Genomic DNA, 23,892 nt, shown 5'->3' on the forward strand with positions numbered 1-23,892 from the left:
TAGCACACCTTCCCTTTTTCAGCTACCCAAATTCCAGATTATACAAACCTGTTCAACTGTCATATGATGTGAGGACTACATATTTAAAATATGGAATCAAACCTTTTACACATTACTTGGAAATGCTGAAAATAACAAATGGAGAAAAAATTGTTTCAAGAGGCATTTTTCATTTTCAGCAAAGAAAGGAAAAAAAGGAACATAAATTAATAAATTCTCCCAAATCTACTATTTAAGTGTCAGATAGTCCTACAACAGAAAAGAGAATGGGACAAGACAAGTACTCTTTCATGAAATACAATTCTGTTTCACAATTACCAGTATTTACTGTATTGTGTGTTTAGGAATTCACTATGCAAGCAGTATTTCTCAAGGAAAGCAATGTATTCTAACATTGCTTGGTGTAGTTCTGGACAAAGCAGTAGAGGAAAGGCCATTAATTCTGTGTACATGTGGTATAGCTCATACACAACTGTGTATGACAGCACGTCATTTTGTGTAACAAAAAAAAAAGGTAATTATAAAGTGAAAAATTAAAATGTTCTGAAAAACTGTGATTTATTTGTGCTGCTACAATCCTCCTGCTTGTTAGCTATTCCTGCTGCCTCAGATGAATGCCTGCAAAGGTGCACTGTTTGTATTCCTGAAAATATACCTAAAGAGATGCTACAGCACTAACTTTCATTCTGTCCACTTAATTTTAAGTGCGAGCTCTCCAACACTCTCTGCCTTAAGAGAAAATATACATAATATATAAGCAAGCAAATGGTCAAACATCAGCAGCTGACTGAAGAGAGCAAAATACTATGTGTTTTCTATAATGGTTTTTACATTTATTTTCCACGTGGATAGACTTGCCTGCATATTCTCCCTCTTTGCATGCAGGCTCAATACCATCTGGAGAGTGAGCCCATTTGGGGTTGAACCCAAACATGAAAAACAGGGTTTATTTACAGATTCCATTTCCCCTAAGTTGATTTAATTAAAGCTAGCACACATGAGGGGTGAGTATCTGACAATTCAAATCAGTACTAATAAAATAACTTAAACCAAATTCAAATGTATACTTTGGTTAGTAATTATTTCTGAATGCAATAGACTTTAGAAAACGTAAGTAAGAGAGAAATCTTTACTGACTTGCTGATATTTTTTCTCAAGAAATACACCTTATATGACAAGAAAGTTATTATTTCCTTAGTACAAATGTAAAAAAACTTACCATTGCAAAACTAGAAGAAATGTAAACTTCTGGCATTTCATACAGCAGACTCTTACTGTACCACACAAATAACATCAATCACCATTGCTGATATCCATCATGTAATCCAAATGCTTCACTAGTTTATGCTATCACATTAACCAGCTTTTGAAAACTGTTGAGAAAAATACAAAGATATCAATAAAAATTTAAATTACCACACTGAAAAGGAAGAAGAATACAACAGGACATATAGAGTAACAGCTTTTTAAAGAAGAAATGATCAATTTTAAAAGTGTCTTACTGAAAGAAATATCAATGTGCTAGGAAGTAATTAAGTATGTGAAATGCTAATTTAGGTCTCAAATGCAAAATGTCTTCCTTGGTAGTTTCTAAGTGATTCACTGTATCACACTAAATGTACAAGCAAATAAATTCACAGGAGTTGTGTTAGAGTGTTCAAATTTCAGAAGGCATTTGAAGAGACATAAGAAAACAAGAGTGAAAGGTAGTACTGCAACTAATGAATTATGAAATGCACTGTATTTTATAGTTAGATACACAGTGAAAAACTCTGCTGTTAAATTTTAATTAACTGAACAGACCTCAACTTATATTGGCTCCAAATCCCTGAATAACCTTCATTGATACAATGGGACTAAAATGCTTTCTAGAGTTCACATGAAACCTGCTCTTCATTCAGGGAAAACAACGTACAGCCCCTCATTTGTAGTGGAAGTGAAATATTTTGGATATTGAAAGACAAAATACATCTATAGATCCAGAAGTTACACAATGATTTCAGTTGTCTCCAATTTGGGCATCTGTGCCCATGACCAAGTTACTGCTGGAAAAAATACACCAGTAATCACATTTAATTTAAGAACATCTAGTACTATAAAGGCACCATAATTCACTAAAGAATAGTGGTTATTGAAGCTTTCTTCATATTCTATTGACTTCATACAAGTGACCTTATTTTCATCTTGACAATTCAAAACTTGAAGATCTAAAACATAAACGGACAGTTTCCTTCATATTCTTCATTCTAAGCAGTTTTTATATTTAGGTTACTGAAAATTGTCTTTACTTTTAACCCAGTTAAGATTTCATATGGCAAGAACAGAAAATTAATTCACCATTAAGTTGCCAATTCAAAATCTAAATGGAGCTGCGTAAGAGAAGAGATTAATTTTGTCTAATTGCAGTGAAGTTCAGTAACAGAAGATGTTTCTCCAGTGATGCTACATGAAGTATCACAAATTCTTTTATGTAGATAACTAAATCAAATCAGGTTTAATATATTCAGTGGGATTTCTCAATTTAACAAACAGCAGAGAACTATCATCATAATAAGACAAACAAAGAATGGAAGAAGAAGGCAAAGACAACCACTAGAAAATGCATGGTACTCTTAATCCATATTGTTTTTGCCTTTCCTAAAGATCCCTTTAACTGATGCATCTGAAGACACCAAAAGTATGACAGTTTAACCAATTTTTATAAAAGAACAACATACCAAATAAAAATACTAGCTCAGCAACTTTGGCAAAAATACAAAATACATTAAAAAAAAATAAAGGAAATATTTAAACAAAATATGAACAGTGAGCCAATCAGAAGGTGGCCTAATCTCATAATTTTTAATTACTTTACCAGTCCTAAGAACATATATAAGTTGTTTCGTGAATGGCTGGAATAGTAATGTCAATATTTTGTCAGATTTTTACACCTCTTCTCTCCAGATTTTCTTTTGCCCAAAACAACCCTATTTACTCACAGTAGGAAAGACACAACCCCTGCTGTGTCCATTTGCCTTTGGGGACAGCCAAAGCATTTTAGACACAGCAGAAAGACCATGTAAATAACTTCAGAGAAAAAACCAAGGTGGGTAAAAAAATTTTTACTTAGAATTTTTTGTCGGGTAGCAGTTTGCAGGGATGGAGAAGGAAGTAACAATTTAAAAAAAAGAGGAAATTTAAATCAGGAGACAGTGAAATGACAGCACCTTGATTATGCTTAAAGCCTAGAAAACAACATTCACAAGGGCTTAACAAGCAAACAATTATATAATTTTTCACAGAAGTCTTCTTGGAAAAACTGTCTTGAAAATTAACTATCATTCCTTTATATTGCATAACCAATTACAATGACATTTTTCACTTAGAACAACCACATCTTCTGTGGCAGAGAAATTCAATAGAAGAGTAATTTAATGTTTTGGACACCACTCATTTTAGAAGCTATTTGTGAGCTGGAATAAGGAGTGCAAGGGAAACTAAATAAGCTTTTATGTCTAAAAGCCTTTCTTCAGGGAACCACAACAACATTTAAGAAAGAATACTGGAATACTGCAATAAAGACTAGAGGTTTAAAGAGTGATAATAAGCTAAGAAACAACACACTGTGGTCTGCAGAGCCCACTAAAAATTATTAAGTTACAGGTTAAATAGAGTGTAATGCAGACAGAGCTTTGAAATAAGTAAGGGACTCTGAATTCATCTCTTGTGGGGAAGGACCTGTGTAAGAAGCCAGTGAGCAAATGTTGCTGCTGAATCATACAGGAAATGGTCACACATTAATTAGTATGGACAATCTTCAGAGTGAGACTAAGTTCAACTGCTTGCAGAAATTGTCTGTACATCTTGCATACAATCAAGCATTTGATGACAATATAGGGTGCATTTCTGGGTATGCATTTTTCGCATTTAAGAACCCTTACTCAGCTTTAGGCAGACTCTATCAATACATATCATCATATTCACATTATGCTATGATTTTTAACTTAACCACAAACCCATTTAGTAAAGTTACTGAATGCTGAAGTTCATGAAAACTTCTAGTAACAAAGAAAACAAATTTACACAGAGATGAAAACCAACAGTTAAAGACAGGAGAATGAGGAAAACCCTTCCTAAACAAGCAGAATAACCAATTTTTTTCTGGATTATGTCTATCTGAGAGTCAAGCATGAGCCCAATGGTTTAAAGGAATTCAGAAACATGGATTCAGTTACAAATATGTTCCACATGGCCCTAAGCTAGAAAAGAGACAGTGAGAAGAAGCAGTCAATACCTGAACATAGTGGGTGTACACCAGACTTGAAACCAGCCTCTACTACAACTGTAGTTGGAATTATATATATGGAACTTAGGATGGATAAATTAACAGTACATACAACATTAAACAATTAAAAAAAAAAAGTGCATGGGGCGGGGGGGGGGGGGGGGAAGAACAGTTTTTCAAGAGAAGTCTCCAATAGTTGGCTTGATGTCACTATTTGATGAAAATGGGCAATATCTGAAGTCTTCCACAACAATTCAACCCTAGAAAACAGAATAGTGTGTTCATCTGATCTAGAGTATAATGAATCATTATTTCTCTTCATATTGAAGAGAATTAATCTGTTATCTTTCTTCTGAGTCTCATCTAACAATCAATATGCTCAGCAATAATACTGCAGTGATAAAGATTCAAATTTCTCCTAGTGGTCAGATATGGCATTTGTGGATATCTGATAGCAGGAGCACTCTCTACTACCATACTAGATTTACTCTCTAGTAAATCCCCAAATTACTTCAGAGACAATATCTGCTATTGGCAAAGTTACCAAAAGCAAATGTGACACGCATATATAATTGTCCAAAGTAATAGTGGATCTTTGTGGTAAGAAACAGCAGGTTCTTAAATTCTCTGCAGAGCAATGGAATGTTACTTACAACAGTACATTTTTAAAAAGTGAAAGCAGCAGCTATTTATGCAAACGGAATCTAATCCCTTACAGAAGCATTTGCACGAGACAAATAATTAGCACCTCTGAAAAGATGAGACTCTGCACAGACACCAGATTATCAAGATTTTGGATTATCTCCACATTAAAAATACATAACTTCCTAACAAAGTAGTATTACTAAATTAGGAATGAATTTCATTTAACAAATTATATTCAGCAGTCTATCACATCTAGAGTATGCCAGCAGCATATCTTCCCACACATATTCAGTTTCACAGAACGACATTAGCAAGAAATCAGTTTTCTGGAAACAGAATTTTACTCTTCTGATTCTACATTACATCAAAACAAGCAGTACTTTCAAATTATAGAAATAACCTCCACATTATGAAGCTATTACTTGAAATAATATGTAACAATAAGCAGCTTAAAGTTATTTAAAAAAGCTTAAAATCAATAAAAATTAATAAATGTTACTGGAGGAATTCTGAGATTTCAGCTGTCTCTGACACAGTAGGATTATATTGCATATGGTCTGTCAGAATGGGACTACTTGTATTAATCTTATATGTAAAAGATAAAGAAAAAAATAGAATAATATAAAAAAATGTCAATGGGTTTTAAAAGCTAGCAAACTAGCAAGGGAAATGTTTTACTCAAAACTAAAACTGCAAAGAACCAGAATGGATGATCCAATATGCTATTTTACTTCCCTAAAAGAGATGGGTTCACTGGGCTAGACAAACCTATTCTTACATAAGAGGAAAAAAATTCCTTAGAAAGAATCTTCTTGTGTAAAGCTATTTCTACTTCCTTCTGGAAGAAAACAAAATGTAATGGGCAGGGAAAATGAATTGGTAGTTAAACAATAGGATGCATGAAAACAAACAAAAGCTCAACCTCCTCCTAACACAGTCTTACACTTTCTCTAAAACCATGAAAAAAGGCTGAACCAGAAAATTGTATGACAACTACCAGCAACGTACATCTGTTCCTTTGCACCCCTTCCACTCAGCAGTGCTAGCAGACCTGCTGACAACACTGGTATTTCTCACTCTTCTGGGCTACCTATATGAGGAAACTTACTGGGAGGATGGGTGTGATACAGGCATCACCCCTCTTCCAGCCAGACATTCCAGGATAAGATTGCAAAATTACTTCACGCAAACCTAAATATGAATTATACAAGTGTGACTTTACAGCAGAACTCTAGAAAAGCAAGCATTATATCAAATTTCTTCTCTTTAAACCCTGAAACACTTAAGATGCTTTCAGTTTCTTGTATCCTGGCCAAATCAGAGTTTGTGCTGAAATTATACATTGAAGCATCTGTCTCAGACTGATATTCCCACCCTGCTGTCTCTCTTCAGAATTCTCAGTCAAAATAATTACTCATTTCTGTGCACAAATATGGAAATTATTTTAAACCTTTCTTGCTGCTTAAGACACATCAGACTGTTTCTTCAAGGTTTTCTTCCTCCATATTTTGGAGTTAAGAAATTGGGATTTGGCATAGAGAAGAGTTTGCCTGAGAACAAAAATCCTGGTGGAGCTGTGATGAAGGCAGGCTAAATGTGAATGCACAGGTAGGGAGACCAGCTACACTGGCAAAATGAGTGGATGCTGACTGAAGAACGAGACACACAGAAATCCTGAGGAACTGCTAAGACAGAAAGAACACAACTGTGAAAAAGGAAAACTGGACCTGGGAATAACTGGAAGGAACAGGCAGAATCTGTGATTTTACCTAGTCCCAACTCACATCACACAGCACTCATTCAAATTATCTGTCTCAAATACCTGGGACAACTGTCAACACAACTATTGTGGAACTATACTGTGAAATAAATCTACAAATAGGTCAGAGTTGAAAACATCACATTTTCTTTTCAGATGGCTCCAGATGAATCAATTTTTCCTGTGGGTCATACTAAAGGATAATGTGCTGCAGCACAAGCGTGGGATCACACGGCTACAAGAGAAGGTGAAGATGTGAACTTTGTGAGGTGGTACACCACAGTCCCTTGGAACAAGAGACCACATTCCACACTTCAACGCACCACCTGGTGTGTTTATCTTTACCATGCTGTCTTAACAGAAAAATGCAAAAAATGATCCTTTAATACAATTTGCTCTTGTCCTGAATAAAGGCAGTATCTTTAGGCAAACACCCTTACTGAACCACCTACTTTAGTGACTAATATTTAGTCAATAAAGTCATTACTTCTGATACAATTAACTTATCAAGAAAATTGAAATCAGACTATCTAAATAACTTCCATGTCCCAGTTAAAACAATTATGCTTAGCCTCACTTATTGGCCATCACTCTATATCCTGATCACCTCACCTACCCAATCCACTTTATCATCCTAGGTGAAAGTCCCACTCAGCAACTTGATGGGAGAAAATCAATGCTCCTATACTTTTTCTTAAAAGCCCCAGGATGAACCAGTTTTCTAATTTTTGTACAATATTACACTGGAAATTACTAGTCTGATTTACTTTTGGAGCAGTGACTACGAACAGTTTATGAAGTAAACTGTAAAGTGCATATTGTATGAAATACTGTTGAGAACACATTTTTATCCCAGATGATTTTTAGTCAAGGGCATGCATTTGAAATGCAACAATTAATATAGCTTTTTATATGCAAAATTACAGCATCAGCTCCATGAGCCTCACAAGGCTGAGGCACAACTCAGAGCAGCACCACACACACAACAACAGGTGCCCTGCATGGGCTGTGTTTTGAAGTGCTCCTACATTACACTAAGGCAAATATAAACCCAGATTTTGGAAAAGGGACACGTGAGGCATGCAACAGTTCCTATAAAACATTTTCAATGTTGTTTCAGAATTAAAATGCTTTTGTTCTAATTTTTCTTTAAAATTTAAAATATGACCTTACTCCCCAAAGAAACAAAAACTGAGAAGGTTGTTTTTCCAGCTATCTACACTCATGAAAACTGTTTTAACCACTTTTTCTATCTGATAATGCTTTTACCTCAATCTAAGCTTTTTCACCTATCTAGGGGATACACATTATTCTATAAGCAGATCAGAAATGGGCTGGCTCTGTAGTCCTAAACATGGCACTATTCTGTCTCACATCCCATCACACCTCCAATGTTCTGAAAAATGTCAAGTTCTTCCCTCTGGCCTTCTCCAAAGGAGAAAGGATGGTGAGTAAAATTCCAACCCATGCATGCACTGGCTAGACTGCTTGCAAACCATGTATAGCGGGTGGCTACTGGGCTCAAATCCCCCTTAAAAAGGGGGCTACAATTTTTGTGAAAGCTGCAAGCTCTGAGATGTTTACTCTCAGCTAAATTTAGGGGAGTTGCTAAGTTGGCCTAAGGATTCAAATATTACTTAGTGACAACAGTAAACAAATAGAGGGACACCTGAACAGTTGATCTAAATCAAACTCCAAATGCTGAAAATACATTCTGGATAGACTACGAGCAGAGAGGGCATGCAGAACTATCCCAAAATCCATGAAGAAAAAAAAAATGCAGTTTGTCACAGCTGTGCTGTGACCATGCTGTGTCTTCTCATCCAGTGCATTTTCATGCTTCCAGAATTGCAGGCATCCCTTGGCACACCAGTTGATCCTGTGTGCATAACATAGCACCAGCCACCACCAGCACACAGATGAGTTCTCACATGCAAGGGGCTAGGCAAAGTAATGGACAAGCTTATAAGCCAAGTATGCTTTAAACTTGAATTTAAACACAGCTACCATAGAATCACAGAATCATTTAGGCTTGAAAAGACCCTTAAGATCATTGTGTCCAATTATAAATTACTTGCCTTATGTCACCTTGTGATTGGCAATTATTTTTAAGAGCCTCGCCTCTTTTATATGTGGCTGCATTACAACTGACTTTGACATACTAATAAAATCAAGTCATTTCTCTGGTGAACGGCCAGAGAAACATCTATTTTCTAAAGAAACTGTCTGAGGTGCTACAGCTGTTGACATGTTTCAGTACTGTACTCTTATGCTAGAACCTCAATATTTTGGCAGTTCTGAAAATAGTGATCTGCAGTAAAAGGACCCATCCCTCCTGCCTTCCATATAGGATGTTGTTTATTTTCATTGCCTCATGCTGCAGTTTGGTCTAATACACAGCACAACTGCTACAGCCATATTTAGCCATCCATGACAGCTTTGCATTGCAGCCTTTAAAAGCAGCTGTGAGCACGTTCCTGCTCTGTGAGCTGGATGTCACCATCATCTACTCAGAAGTACTTGAAGGCAGACAGAAATTTTCTCCCAACTCTTGGGCATCCTGACAAAACTGCAAATTATCAGCACTTGAAAATGTTTTTTCTTAGATGTTTTCCCAATTCTGCTTTGTGACTGACACCGAGCTTGATAAGCAAGAGGTTTCAATACACCTCTATAGCCTGATGTTCTCACTCTATGCTCAGGCTGTATTTATGTTTTCTGAGTAAGAAGACTGTTATGCATATTTCAGTCTGCTTGGCTTGGGAGTTTCCACTGGCAAGTACTGAAAGTGTTTTAAGTGCATTAGAAACTGTGGTTTTTAAAAGCTGTTAAAGGGGTAGTGAGGAGATGCTTTCTGTTTTGCTGATGTCCTTAGGCACAGGAAACAAACCAATATGTAATATGAACACTATCACATACCCTTCCCTTTAATCACTGTACATCTACTGCTAATAGACACCTTTATTAAAAAAAAAAAAACACTGATCTATTTTAAGACTGCTCCCAATTCAACTAGTACATTACCTTTTTCTAGCTGCTACTGTTCATATCCAAGTACTTCCAGATAGGATAGTTAGCCACAATTTCCTTGATTTAACAGCACCTTGGTAGCCTAATTTACTTTTCTAGTCCAATATATGTAACTCAAATAGAACTATGACCACACCACATGTAATTTTGTTTTACTTGACTGCCATTCTGCTTTCCTCTCTTGCTGTGCTCAGAAGGTCTTCAAAGGCCAGTACATTCACTGATAAACAATATGCTGCTTTTTATTTCCCACTATTTCTGTGTTCTGCCTGGCCTATGCTTACAGTATTAACTGGAAATACAAAGGAAGTTCTGTCTAGCCTACATTTACATTTAAAATTTCAGCTTTGTTGTTACTCTTATTTTCTCAGTATGAGTATTTTTTTCATTTGAATACTTTGGAATTAAATTTAATTCATTGCCAACATAATTGTCATGTAAGAATGCAGGGAGTTGCCTGTTGTTTTCCTACAGATTTTTGCTTTTCCTGTGATCACTGACAAAGAACCTTTAGACTTGCTCCACTTTCATTTTTCATCTAGATACAGGCTTACTCGTAAGTTTTGCAGTTCCTACAGCCCTTGCACAGTAAAAATTCAGAATAGTCTGATTCACACTTTCTTGATCTTTCAAAGTCACAAATTTATTCCCCTGAAAGACTAAGCCAGGAGAGTACAACATTTCATACAGCACCACTACTCACCAGCTGTTTCTTCTCCAGGTATCTTATCAATGTGCTAAATATATATATTTGATAGATTTAAAATACATTTCAAAGCATTTCTAAGACTTTACACTGTTACTCTAAACCTATCATTAACCTGTCAACACACTGCTGAAATACAACTACAGTTTACCCTACATATGCTTTTCTTTTGGCTTTCTTCATTCAACTTTATGATATAAGGAATATCCAGATATTCTGCTTTGAATTTATTGTTCTTCAGGGTTTTGTTTTGCAACACTCAGTTTACGATTTCTTACAACTACATGAGACAGTTTACTTCCAAAACTATGCTCAGTATTTAAGCATGAAATGAAAGATTGCCTATGAAGTGAAAAATTCATTCTGATTCTATTACCCTGTCCCAGCAGCTGAATACTTTATCAAGGGCTTTGTGAAGATCTCTCTTGATATTGAGATGTTGCACTACATTCACAGAGCAAAAGGGACATACTTATTACTGCCTAAGCACATGAGCATATCTGTCACCTATGCACAGAGACACTTGATTCCCCTTGCATGTTAATTGACTATTCACTTTCAAAACTTCTCCCTCATTAAATTTAAATGCAAATCAATTATGCTCAACATTATTAAACTTCAAGCCTCTTTTCTCACACAGAGCAAAGCCACACGTCTCTGCAGTCAGTACTTTGTCTCCAACAGCCACGATAAGCAGATGGTTAGGCAAGAGCTGCTGTGTATAATACCATTATAGCTTCCAAATATTTTTAGCTCAGAGTCCTCCTAAGTCATATGTGATATCTATCTATTTTCTAAACGTCAGTGAATTTCTCTTCCATGAATTTTCCTTGTCTTCCCTTGTGCTCCCACAAATTTTTAGCATTCAGGTTATCCCACTGATGTTTTTGTAAAAAGAGAACTCTGTATTTTCATTTTTACAAATGGGTATAAAGACCTGGCAGAAAAAGCAAGGTTAGACACCCAATGCAATTCTCATAGCAACTTCATTTTAACTCTTTCTCCATTCTGTCTTCAATTGGCTTTTTTCTGTCTTGCTTTGTCTTTTTTTTATTGGCAGAACAAATTTTTCGTTTTACTTAGCTTCCCCTTCTACTTCAGTTTTTCTGGCTTTGCCTAAGAAACACTTTCTCAAGGATGAAAAATAAAAAGCCTCATGGTATTGTTAATGATGGAAAGCTACTACACACATAAAGCATGCCTTTGCAACCATAATGTCAATCCTTCAAATACATACACTCAGCTCCAGTAACAAAGGTGCATGTTTGCAGTTGTATCTACCCTAATAAAACACAAGACACTTCAAGGCTTTAAACAGCATCTTGCCTCTTCTCATTTTAGTTTTGTGAAGCTGAAGTAATTTTTCTTTCGTCTTTTGTCTCAAGACAATAGGATTCATGACCATGGTAGTATTTAATGTACTTTATACTTCATCAGTTATTAATTCAATAATTCAGGGCAAATTCTGACCACATTTTAGTAGAATAGCAATTACAACATTTAACCTCTTATATAAAAATACATGTTTGGTTATGGTATCTAAAATTCTTGACAGTATCTATTTCCATAAATAAAAAGGAGATACTCATTTCACTATTCCTTGCAATTATCCTGCAAGATCAGGTTAAAGGACTGAAGAAACATTAAAAGGCTATCCAAGTTTCAGGTTCTGCCATTAGAGAATTTCCTGAAGCACAAGAAAAAAAAGAGGTACCTTCAGCACATTTTATCACAGATTCAGGAAGCAGGAAGAAGCTGCCAGAAGGTGGGTTGGAAAGTGTGAATTATGTAGCTTTCATACCTATCCTGAGCAAACATGAGCAGACTGTCAGGGTTCAGACACTTCTCTAAATGGCCAACCCATCACAGCAGCAAAAAGCCTGCACTTGCAGTTAAAATTCTTCTTTCTTGCTTTGTCTCTGAGCTGCACACCAGGATTGCTCACATACTGTATCAAATGACAACACATTTAGAAACTTCTCATTTGGAGGAATTAGATAAAGCTTAGACTTAAATGGTTACATTATTTACTATGGGCTTAGATACCGACTTAACACAAATACAAAATCGACTTCTTTCCTACTTTATCCCTCCAAAACATTTAACTACAGAGATAGGATTACTCTAAATGTTTATGTCTTACAAGACCAAGACCAGTATGATCAGTAGCTTTCTGAATATGCCATAGATACAGTTCGGGATCTCTAGAGTATGAATTTGAAAATAATCAATAAAAGCTGTTACAAAGTTAGAAATCATAGTGGTTTGCTTTTGCACATTTACATTTTTAGAGTAAAGATATGAGGCAGAAGGCTTTATATATAGTTGTTTTAAATAATAAATAACTTGCAGTTTGCCAGTGATGGCCTAAAAAAGCTTTACTGGTTCTGTCTAAGGCACAGTTTTTACAAAGTATTCTAAGGAATTTAACCACATAATAGCAAAACAAATGCTGTGCTTATTCCTTAGTACCTCTGAAGAGCTGACATGAAATATGAAGTAAAGATTAACTTGACAAATGTAGTTTATATGCCATCCATAAAACTTGTTAACCTTTTAAAAAATATTATAGAAAAAAAAAAAAGCCCAACCCCAATTGCCAGTTATCTGGGAGAACATCTAAAATTTCTGTAAAAAAACCAAAATTATTCAGCTGTGAACAACTCTATTACTCACAGCACAATGCTGTAGCCATAAAATAAGAAAAATAAATACAGTAAGAATATATCTCCTAGGCAGCCTTTGCTGTATCTTGAACACACAAAGCCCTCATAACTCAGTGATATATTATCTCTCCTAGGGCAAGAAGCAATTAAACACATTCCTTCCTTGATAACAGTTGGAAAAAAAAACCCTATATAAAACTCTCATACCCTAAAAAATTAAGTTTCACAGTATATGAGGACATACCTTTGCTGTAAGATCCTAGAATTAATGGTTACTTTATCTGGTTTATCTCCTTGGTGTTCTGCATAAAGAAGCTATCCTGAATTTTGATTATTCTTATTGCCCTTTTCTGTATTAAGTCTAGCAGACAGATCAGTGTGGGATAATCATATTCAAAGCATGGCCTATGTATCTCGTAGATTTTTACCACAGAATAGTTAATATTTTATGTCATGACCCCTTTCTATTAATACTCAACTCTATTTACTTTATTTGACACCTAGTGAAAACCGAATTGATGGCTTTACAGAAATGTCTATCAGAAGACTTTCCTAATAGCTGATTTCAAGTCAGGGTTGGGCTTTTTTGCATAAAAAAGCCTATTTTTATTCTTATGCATTACTTCATATTCCTAACAATAATTTTCTATTTTAATACCCATTTGTTCAGTTTTTTGAGATTCTTCTGCCTCAAGATAGTGGTGAAATATAGAGTCATTAGACTCCTATCACCACTAGACTAGAGGAGAGGTGTTTTTCTGCAATCACTAAAATAATTGTATTGAAATACCAATATCAGTATTTTTCAAAAGTTGAAATGGCCATCTTCTAAAAATCTGCTTATTTTGACTTAAAATGCCCCTCTTAAGTCACATGCCAGCTAAGGTGAGCACTGCTTCCCTTCTGAGTTCTGCATGCATACAGTTTGGATTATCCTTGCTCAATTGAAGAAAACATTAAAACTGGTTTTTTTTAATTGTTCTAAGTGATAAGAAAGGAACAACTCTCTAATGTATGTGTATTTCAACTGCCACTATGGAAATAAAAATGCAAATCCATGTGTGAGATAACAGAATCATAATTTAAAAAATGTTGGCAAGTCCAGGAGCCTATGTCAAAGGTTACCCACCCATCAACAAGGAAGGTTACAAAGACAGCAAACAGGTTTTTTAGAGACTGAACCCTCTTCCAGCAGCTGGCTTGACATTCAAAAGTTTTCACTGTCACTCCAAGTGGGTAGCTCCCCTAAGGATCTTGTCATTTTGCATCTGAACTACTGCAATGGACCTTTCTCTGCTCCTGCTCAATTTCACCCATTTAGATACTTCCCAAGAGAGCATTTTTTTTCTTTTTTTTTTTTTTTTTTGTCCAAGGCACCACTTTCCTTGCACCCTCCTATCACAGCAATCGAAACCACACCCATCAACACTCCCACTCCTTTATCAACAGGGTGGATTCACAGACTGGTGGTGAGCCTTCAATCATTCTCTCTTTAATTTTGCAACAAGACTTCCCAGGTGAGGTGTCATTTACCATTAAGTGATTTAATCTACAAAAAGAAGCAATCCCACTCCCCTCTAACTCTCACGCACATCATTCCTATTTTTCTCATGCATTTGTTTCTGTATTCAATCTGATCTCACAGTGAGCCGATTTGAAAATCTCTAGTCCTTACAAAATAAGGGTAATTTTCCTTCTAGTTTAGCTTCCTAGACAGGCTCACTGTAATGGTGAAATAAGCACAAGTGCCAGCGGAAAACAGGACCCACGACTTTGCATTTGGTGACAGCCAGTCCCTGGATCAGGTTTGCTGTAATGTGAAGCCCTTCTCTCAAGCTCTCCCTCATGCTTTGTAAGCCTCAGCAGCATGAGTACTCCTCTTATCCTTGGAACTCTAAACTTCCATGCTGAGGCTAGAAGTGTTTTCTAACTGATGCACAGGACTAAATCCAGCAGGTTATTGCTTCCATCTAGATATAGTGCCCAGCTATAACTTGTATTATTCTGGAATTCTGAATGCTGGGGAAACATTCTTCATGTCTCTTTACACACAGCAGAGGTCACAGCATTGTGTTTTACTCTATTTTCATTCTGGTTAACTGTTCACTTTTAAATAAATCTGTTAAAATGCTATTGAAAACTTAACCAAAATCCAGCTGATTCACTCAAGTCTTCACTAACAGAATCAGCGGCACAAAGAGAGACATCCGAGAGGGAAAAAAACCTGCAAACTTTCTGTATTCTTGTTACTGATTCAAACTCCTGAGCTCTTTTTGACATTTCATCATGAAAAATAAGGTCAGTGAAGGTCAAAAAAGCAACAGTTGTTCACACTTCAACAGAAGCTAATTTCTAAGTATTAGAAAAGCAAACTTTCCTTTCAAGACAGTTGCAGGAATGAACCAAGCAGGGAAGCCAAGCTACAACCCACACAAAGGAAGGGCACATTTAAAGAAGAAAACAGAACTTAAACTGGAGCTCATGCCATGTCTGCAAATCAGGCCTGCTGACAGAACAGACAGGATGAGAAGAAACGTCCACATGATTATTTGGTACAAGTCATATAATAAAGCTGTAGTGACACATGAATCAAAACTGAAAATGGTACCAAAATATCACACAGTAAGCTTCTCCAGAGCTCTCCTATTTCTCACACTCTCCTGACTTTTTGGGATTGTTTCTTCGAGGGAATTTCTTTGGCCAAGTAAATACAGACATACAACAATCTAAAAAGTTTTTTTAGAAGGGCAGCTGATCTAACTGCAACTAATTCAATTATGAGATACACCCTAAAAGCAGAACACAAAGGTCTGATCACCAGAGTTACCTCTCAAGTGGAAAATCAATGAGACATGAGTCACACTGGATAAAATGACAGTAACTGGCCTGCTTTTTACCTCCAGAACCCAAAAGAGAGGCAAATCATTCTCTCTCTATATTCAAATTCTGACCAAAGGAGAAAACAAACCTTCATGTAACAGGTGAATTTCCAACAAAAATGCTTCTGGGTTGGAATTAACCAGAGATATTTTCAGATCATGAGAGATGTAACTGAAATTCATCAATATTTAAAATAATTTGTTACCTGTATTGTTGGTGAGGTTTGTTTTTTTGTTTGGTTTGGGTTTTTTTTTGAGGTGCAGTCAAAACAACAATAAAGACTGCATAACAAGATGTTAACAGCAACAAATCTGCTCCTGTACACTTGTATAATCTAAATGGTCCTGACAGCAAACTGTACTCCAAAAAGCAATCCATTTATGAGAATAGAGGATTCTCAAGGATTTGCAAAATTCCCTTTGGTTCAACAATTCAGACCTCCAAAATACATGTCAAGAAATCTAAAAAAGACAGACTTCACTTTAAGATGGGGGATGTGTGGGAAGCTTTATTTGCACTAGGACATCACAGAAGGAGTGAATGTTTCTCATTGTCCATTTCAGCACTGGCTATCAGATAGCAGACAGATGAAGAACCTTTTTCCTCTGAAGTATTTTAGGAATCCTCTTAACAAAGGATCACTGAATTCCCATGATCCAGAAAAACTCTCACCTGACCTCACTTAAGAGAAATTATGTAATTACACTTTATTCTGTTAGAAACCACTTCCTCACAAGTGCATTTAAAACTATCAACGCACATGAAAAGTAATTGTACTATAGCAGCCTCTACATGAATACTGTGAATAAAGATTTTTTTTCAGTCTTTCCACTTTTTTTAGAATGCACAGAATAGAGCAGAATTTCCAGAAAACGGACGCAATAAACATCACGATTCCACTGAAAATAAAACATTAGTTAAAAATAAAAAAAACCCATAAGCTATACTGGCTTCTCATTTTGCCTATTTTCCCAAGGTTAAATAAATAAATAAACACAACCAGAAATGCTGACAAGTGAGGATTAAGACCTGATAACATCTATTTAGCTTTCTTTTTCCTGTAGTCTAGCTCTTAAGGAAACCCCCAAAGAATAGTGCTGGCAGCATAGCAAGGCACAAAAATATTGTCAAATCTTTTCAAGTGACAAATAGACAGATTAGTTACTAACAAAAGCAATACAATAATGCATCCCTAACCAGGAAAACTTGCTGCTAGTTGTACTCTAATTTTGAGACGTACATAGAAAGCACAATAAATAAAGTAAATTAAAAGAAAGTAATGGGTGGGAAAGAAAACATGTATTAATATATGCTAATTCCAAAATTATTAATAAGATGCCATTTTGGAAGTTGCCAAATTTTTTTTTTACATTGGAAATAGGTAAACAACCCGAAGAAAACAAACCATGGCATCTGCTGAAATGTTAACATCTTTCTACTCCAAATCTTTAGTCAGTCATCACTTATACACCGCTCCAGTCGACTCTGCAGGAACTGCTGCTCCAAACTCCAGGTTAAAGCAGCCTTTTCCAGGCAGCTCTGTCTAACAATTGCATCTCAGTTCCAGCTCTTCAGGTGGAGCTTGGGGATCAGGTGCATCTGCCTCTGCCTAAGACTTAAGCCTTTGTGCCCTTAGTACATGAGATACCATGATCCCTTTATAATAGGCTACAAAAAGCCTCTGTACTGCAGTGATACATAGAAGGAAAATCCCTAGATGACTTAAAATACTTGAGAAAAGGAACAAATTCCTTTTCTGACATCAGTCTAATATGGTGAACAGTGTTTGCATTCTTCCTTTATTGAGTTCCAGGTTTATATAAGCAAACACTACACCAGGATCTAAACCCTGTCAGTTAGCAGCACTTTGTTTCCTGATGGTTCAGTTACAATTTCTTACCAATAATAGCAAAGATAATGCTGATAGTCTGTGCAGTGGAAGTACATATAAACTTTAATCCACATAACTGGTGAGAGAGAAAAATGTACTAAAAGTCTAATTACAATTAGGCTATAATAGATTGAAAGCATAATTTTATGTACATTCTCTACACTCTTTAAATCATTGAGAATGTGACAATGGTTTCACTTTAACCATTTTCCCTAATTCCAGAGCACAGACATATATGACACAAAGCCTATCCTTCACTTGCCCTTAACCCTGAGTCAGCTTTGTCAAATTTCAAAAATCAGAAATGCTTGAACAAGGCCATATGGGATATAGGCAGTTGATTTTGAATAGAAAAAATGCTGAGTAAGGCAATAAGCTGAATTTAGTTCAAGAAGTTCTATCAAATTGTTCAGTACTTTAAAAAGCTTTAACTCATTTGTATCAAGATTAGCTCTTCCAGTTGAATTAAATATTTTTAAATCACCCAAAAGAGTCCCAAAAGAGAATTTTTTTATGAAACTAGTATATGTAATAGACAGGATACATTTCTGTTCAAGTTTATTTATATTGCTATTACATAGCAATGTGCATGAAAGACTGAAATCTATTCCTAATACACGGAACACAAAGCGATTTTAAATAACAATATATTTATAGAACAAACCCTTCAGGAACCTTAAGACTTTATCAGTGGTGATCAACACACAACATACATGTCTCAGATATTAACTGTAATCTCAATTTTATAGAGAGGTGAAGCAGCATGGTGTGCTCTATTTCAGAGCCTGGAATGCACCTGACTCCCTGGCTCATCAGAATTTATCTTCTGAGCTTTCTCTTGAATGAAGTCTTCTGAAAGACTTTGACTCCAGCTCAGTTTCTTTCTTTTGGATCACTGAAACTACCTAAAGGCAAGTCAAAGATATTAAATCTACAATGAAGGCTCTATTCAAGTTAACTTCAATATTACATTACAGATGGCTTTAATAAATACTTTATAAAAACCCTTTAATGAATATATTTGATAGAACGTTTTTTATTAAATCTTACAACTGTTACATCACTAATTTTTTTCTCCACTGTGTTGTTTTGTGGTTTTACTCTTTTAAATCATGGCCAGCAATATTACAAAAATCTAAAAATTATGAGAGGTCTAATGTTAAAAAGTCATCTTACCTCCTATGCCAAGGACAGAAAACTACACCTCAATCACCTCTAAAAGGAGGTTATTTAACCTTTTCTAGAGCACTTTCAGCAATAGCTATCCCATTACTTCCCTCAGATGTATAACCCTGTGATTATCTGTCCTGGACAGATAATCTTTCCTGGAGCTGCAAAGTTTTCCCTGACATCAAAATCTCTTTTAATGCTCCTCAGGACTATTATTTCTTATCCCACCTAGAGAGAACAGTTTATTACATTATTCTCTGTTGCAAACTTTACCACATTTGAAGCCTATTATTATGTCTCCCCACCTCTGCAAAAGACTAAACAAGTGCAATTCCTTCAGTCCTTCCTTAAAGGTCATTACTGCAACTCTTCCCTAAATACTCTCAGCTGGTCCAAATCTGTTGGAAGCAGAGTAACAAGAAGAGAGACACCGCATTATCTGAGTCCTTACACTGAGTACTGCAGAGCAACTTCCCTCTCACAGGCAACAATACAGTGAGATCCTGGCTTTCACAGAATTGTCACAACTCCACTGTGTTCATTTTGTGATACAGCTGCTTATTTACAAAACTGTTGCCCAGCCAAGTGTTTCTCATATTTAAATCTACTATTTCTACCGGAAGGTACTGTTTACTGAAGTGCATAATATACAGTTCAGGTCATTCCAAGACTATTTGACACTAATGCTCATATGCACTCCCAGATTTGTCCTATCCAGGCAATTAGCAAATCTGCTTTGTTCTCTCACCCAGGACACAAAACAAAAAAATAAACAGGAATAAATTCAGAAAATACAACTACACAAGACACACCCATGCCTTCAATTTCAAATATTCTTAAAACATTTATTTAATTAGTAATTAAGCAGCATAGCAGAACTTCTCTGACAGTATCTATCTTTGGTGTTTCTAGATTCCTCGGCTGTGGAGGTAACATTCCCAACTTCAACACTACTGAACAGAGTATGCTTCAAACACAAACATACGCAGGAGGCTCTGTCACTCTCCTCCCTCTTTAATTCACTTCCCTGTGGCACAGTAACCCAGTTGCACAGCCCCTCCAATTTGCAATTTCGGCTCCCTGTTTTTCCTTCCTAAACTAGAGATACTTCAGAGTCACTTCAATTCACACAAAAAACCCTGCACCACTAGCTCTGAAAAATCCAGCTCTCATGTATATATACAGACGCTAATAAAACAAAAACGTCAACAAAAAGCAGGATGCTGTAATTTATGTACCCACAGGTAAACTCTCAGGAACACTCCTTTCCTCTCTGACTTTCAAATTTTCTAACTGAAGTATTTGGAACATAATTATAGTCATCCTTCTTAGGCAAAAAAATCAGCTACTTCTCATGACAAGAAGACTATTAAAATGCCACTTCTCTACTAACATATAAAGATGAGCTTTTACACTTCTTGCTGATACTTCATGAGCACATATGCACCCTTCCGATAAAAGCAAATATTTGTGTTTAAATACTGTATTTAAATCTGAACTACTAAAAACATCTTTAAAATCTTGGAGAATCAAATTGTCTATCTTGCCAACATTCATATTCCTCTGTCCTGTGATGAGGTTCAAAAGACCAGAGAAACTGGACAGCAGTTAACAGCAATCTAGAACACTGCTACAAGGAGAATCAACGCTTTTCTGAAGCAACAAGAGACAAAGTGATCAGCTGTATGCAAAGCAAAAATACTGAAATTCAGGATCACATAAAACTTTAAACATGGAGAGGGTGATGGAGCTGCTGAAACAAGCAGCACAAGGAGGAAGTCTGCCATCAGAGGGAATGATCCCAGTACACTTCCAAAGGGCAGAGCATTGGATTCACTGAGCTTTATGTATTTCTATGTTTAACTGAATTAATTATAAGCAACAAACACTGAAGTAACTTTAAAGAACAGTTACTGTAAGTTAAGCTACTAAACTTTTGAATGGAAGATACAACCAATTACCTATATAAGGGAAAGCCATTAAATCAAAACAGTTAACAAATACTCAAATTTTGAAACAAACCATATAAGTTATTAACATACTACCTACAAGCTCTAAATATTATGATTACAAAGCTGCACTCCATAAAGGAATCTTTTTTAAAGTCTTTTTGTTTGAAACACAAGTGCCCAATAAGAACACACCATTTAATGTTAAGCTCTGCACTTTTGAAGTGTCTTTTAAAAAGTTACTCAAGCAGAAGGAACATTTTCAGAAAACAAAACTACCAGGATGGTTCTACAACCATAGCAGTTTTTCAACCACAAACCATATTTACAGTGTTCTTAAAACTGGAACAATATACCCTTAAGTGTTAGAGTAAAGTTTACCAGGAGCAAATTCTTATCAGCAGCAACTTTACTTACAGCAAAGAACACTTAATTTGGAAACCAAGAAAAAAAAAAAAAAACCTCACTACAGAAGTGACAAAGTTTCTCAGTTTCTGCAACTTCACTCACGCCTACAGAAGTAGCAGAATTTTTCTTCTTCAAGGTTTTTAAGGACAAGGTCTACAAATATCTGTCTGGAATAATCCAATTAGTTTTAAACCAACCTGAGAGAAAGGGAACAATAGGTCCTACAGTACTGCATTTCTAGAACTGTGAGTGCCATCTATATATGGATGCAAGTGTCAAATACTTGATGAATAAATTCCCTCTTGCAAATTTTGTTCCTTATGACCAGAGAGACCTGTATCATCAGTTCCCACACAATGCAAAGACTTTGGGAAAACTAAAGCAAAGCAAACCTCAATAGATTAGTCCTAGAGATCTCAAAGAAGGGCTTGGAAATGTGAAAGGTAATTTAAAAGAAGAAAAAAAACCCAAAACAAAATAAGAAAATAAGCGCAACTGGAAGCAGAGCAGACTGCAAAGACTTTTGTTTCAGCTTCCCCAGTACTTTTAGAAACATTAAGAAACATATTTCTTATTTCCCTCATGGTAAAAGAGCAGAGTATAATTCTTCCCACCTTTTATCAACCACACAACTATTATTGATCAGAAGTCAATCTAAGTACCTAAAACTATCTGCAAGAACCAGACACAGACAGATGGCCCAAAAAACCCCAACCAACCCAGCAACCAAAAAAACCCCGTAAGAACTTCAAATCTCCTCGAAATACTGGGAGTGTAAAGCCTTCACTCTGTATGAGGCTAAGGACAGAATATCTCACTATGCAATCTCACTACACAAGTATGTTAGAAACACTGATAAACATCAGAGCAGTCACATGCTGTTCAGCTGTAGAACAAAAGCCCTTATTAGGACACATTCCCAAATTCTGTGAAATAAAGATCTAGTTATTTTTGCACGTTAAATCCATAATAACACTGAGCCAAAGAATCCTATTTGCTATTTCTCTTTTTCCAGAAATGTTAAAAATTATGAGACAAGACATATGATTGTGCTCCATCACTAAATACCTCAATAAGCTATTTAATACAGCCTCTCACTTAGCAATTTGAGTATGCAAGGCAAAGGAAAAAATCATTTCACTTAACAGTGGTACAACTGAGAATTTCAACAACTACCTATGATAGACTAAACAACCAGAAACATAAATTATCAGCAGTATTTCAATATAAGGTCATTCAATGCTGCTCCTTACTGACACACATGGTAGCACTGCATAACACTCCTTCACAAAAAGCTTCAGACTCAAGCCTGTAAATTCAAGGCATAGAATTTTTTTATGGAATAAACATGACAGTGCTGGAAAAAGCCTGAAACCAAAGTTGTTTAGGCTCCTAATGACTTGCTAGAAGTCACATGTCAAACTGACTTAACTGCTAAGTCCTTCTAAGGTAACGGGAAGTTTCTTCAGCTGAGTGACCATTTTCACCTGATAGGTTTTTTTTTAAATATTTTTCCCCCATATATTATAAAGAGATGCATTTTTCTTCCCTGATGTTTAACACATCCCATGCTTTTTCCCCCTTACACTTTTTTCCACTTCTGATTATGCAAATATTACGACTATTAATGCAAAAGACAGTACAGTAAGATTAAAAGATGCTTGAAAACAAACCATAACAGTACCTTGTCAGCTTCTTTTCTCAGAAGTTATACCTGCTTATGTAAAGAATCACATTTTCCTAACCCCAAACCTACCAATCCCTACTAGATGAGCAGTCCTTGGAGCAGCTAGGATTGGAAGCTAGTATCTAACCACAGGTTAGAAATACATCCGAAAAGCATGTTCTTAAGAGGTTGCACAAGTCAGTATTTAATGTAAAATACAGGGTACACACAGAGCTTCACTTAAAGCCTCAGTAAACAATCACTATGTAGTGATTAGTACAGTATAATGACAGTATGAATGGAAAACATGGAAATACATGTACAACCATGGAAGAACTACTAGGGTTTTTTTAATAATAACTGGAAGCATATTTACAAAATAAAATTTGGAGCATCAAAGCCTCAAAACCACATTCTTTTAAAAAAAATTTAGTCTCTGTAACGTGCTAGCCTAGAACCAATTAGCAAAATACTCCAAGATTACAAAACCTGACGTTACTGGATAAAAACAAGGAGAGAATACAAAACACCATAAGGAAGAAGAAGAACCATATGCTCTCCCTTAAAAGAGAGCAGGATTAGGAGACAAAGGGAATATTGCTGAGCTGGGACACTTGGATACGACGGGAACAATTTTTCTAAATACAAGAGAAGATAGAACTGTATGTTACAAGTTTGTGCTGTAACGGGACATAGAGCCTCCATCGAGAGCAGACTCGGGATGTTACAGAGCTCTCTTCTGGACCCTTCCCCACCAGCACCCCCGTCCCTGCGGGGCAGGCAGCGCTCGGGCTGCGCAGCAGAACCCGGGCCAGGCACAGGGAGAGCGGAGGCACAGCCCGGGCCAGGGGTGCAGGG

General features: G+C 36.1%; 1 protein-coding gene across 4 annotated transcripts in view; it reads right to left on the reverse strand.

Moving 5' to 3' along the window:
• Positions 1-23,892, reverse strand: part of ZZZ3 (zinc finger ZZ-type containing 3) — a 57,977-nt gene that overhangs the window by 33,107 nt on the left and 978 nt on the right. For all 4 annotated transcript variants that reach the window (XM_077785399.2, XM_077785397.2, XM_021527695.4 and 1 more), the window contains exon 2: positions 1,220-1,373. The gene's annotated coding sequence lies outside the window, so the exon portion shown is untranslated. The remainder of the gene's footprint in view (positions 1-1,219; positions 1,374-23,892) is intronic.

The sequence above is a fragment of the Lonchura striata genome, chromosome 8 (assembly GCF_050655825.1).
Source record: "Lonchura striata isolate lonStrDom1 chromosome 8, ASM5065582v1, whole genome shotgun sequence".
In the NCBI taxonomy this organism is placed as follows: Eukaryota; Metazoa; Chordata; class Aves; order Passeriformes; family Estrildidae; genus Lonchura; species Lonchura striata.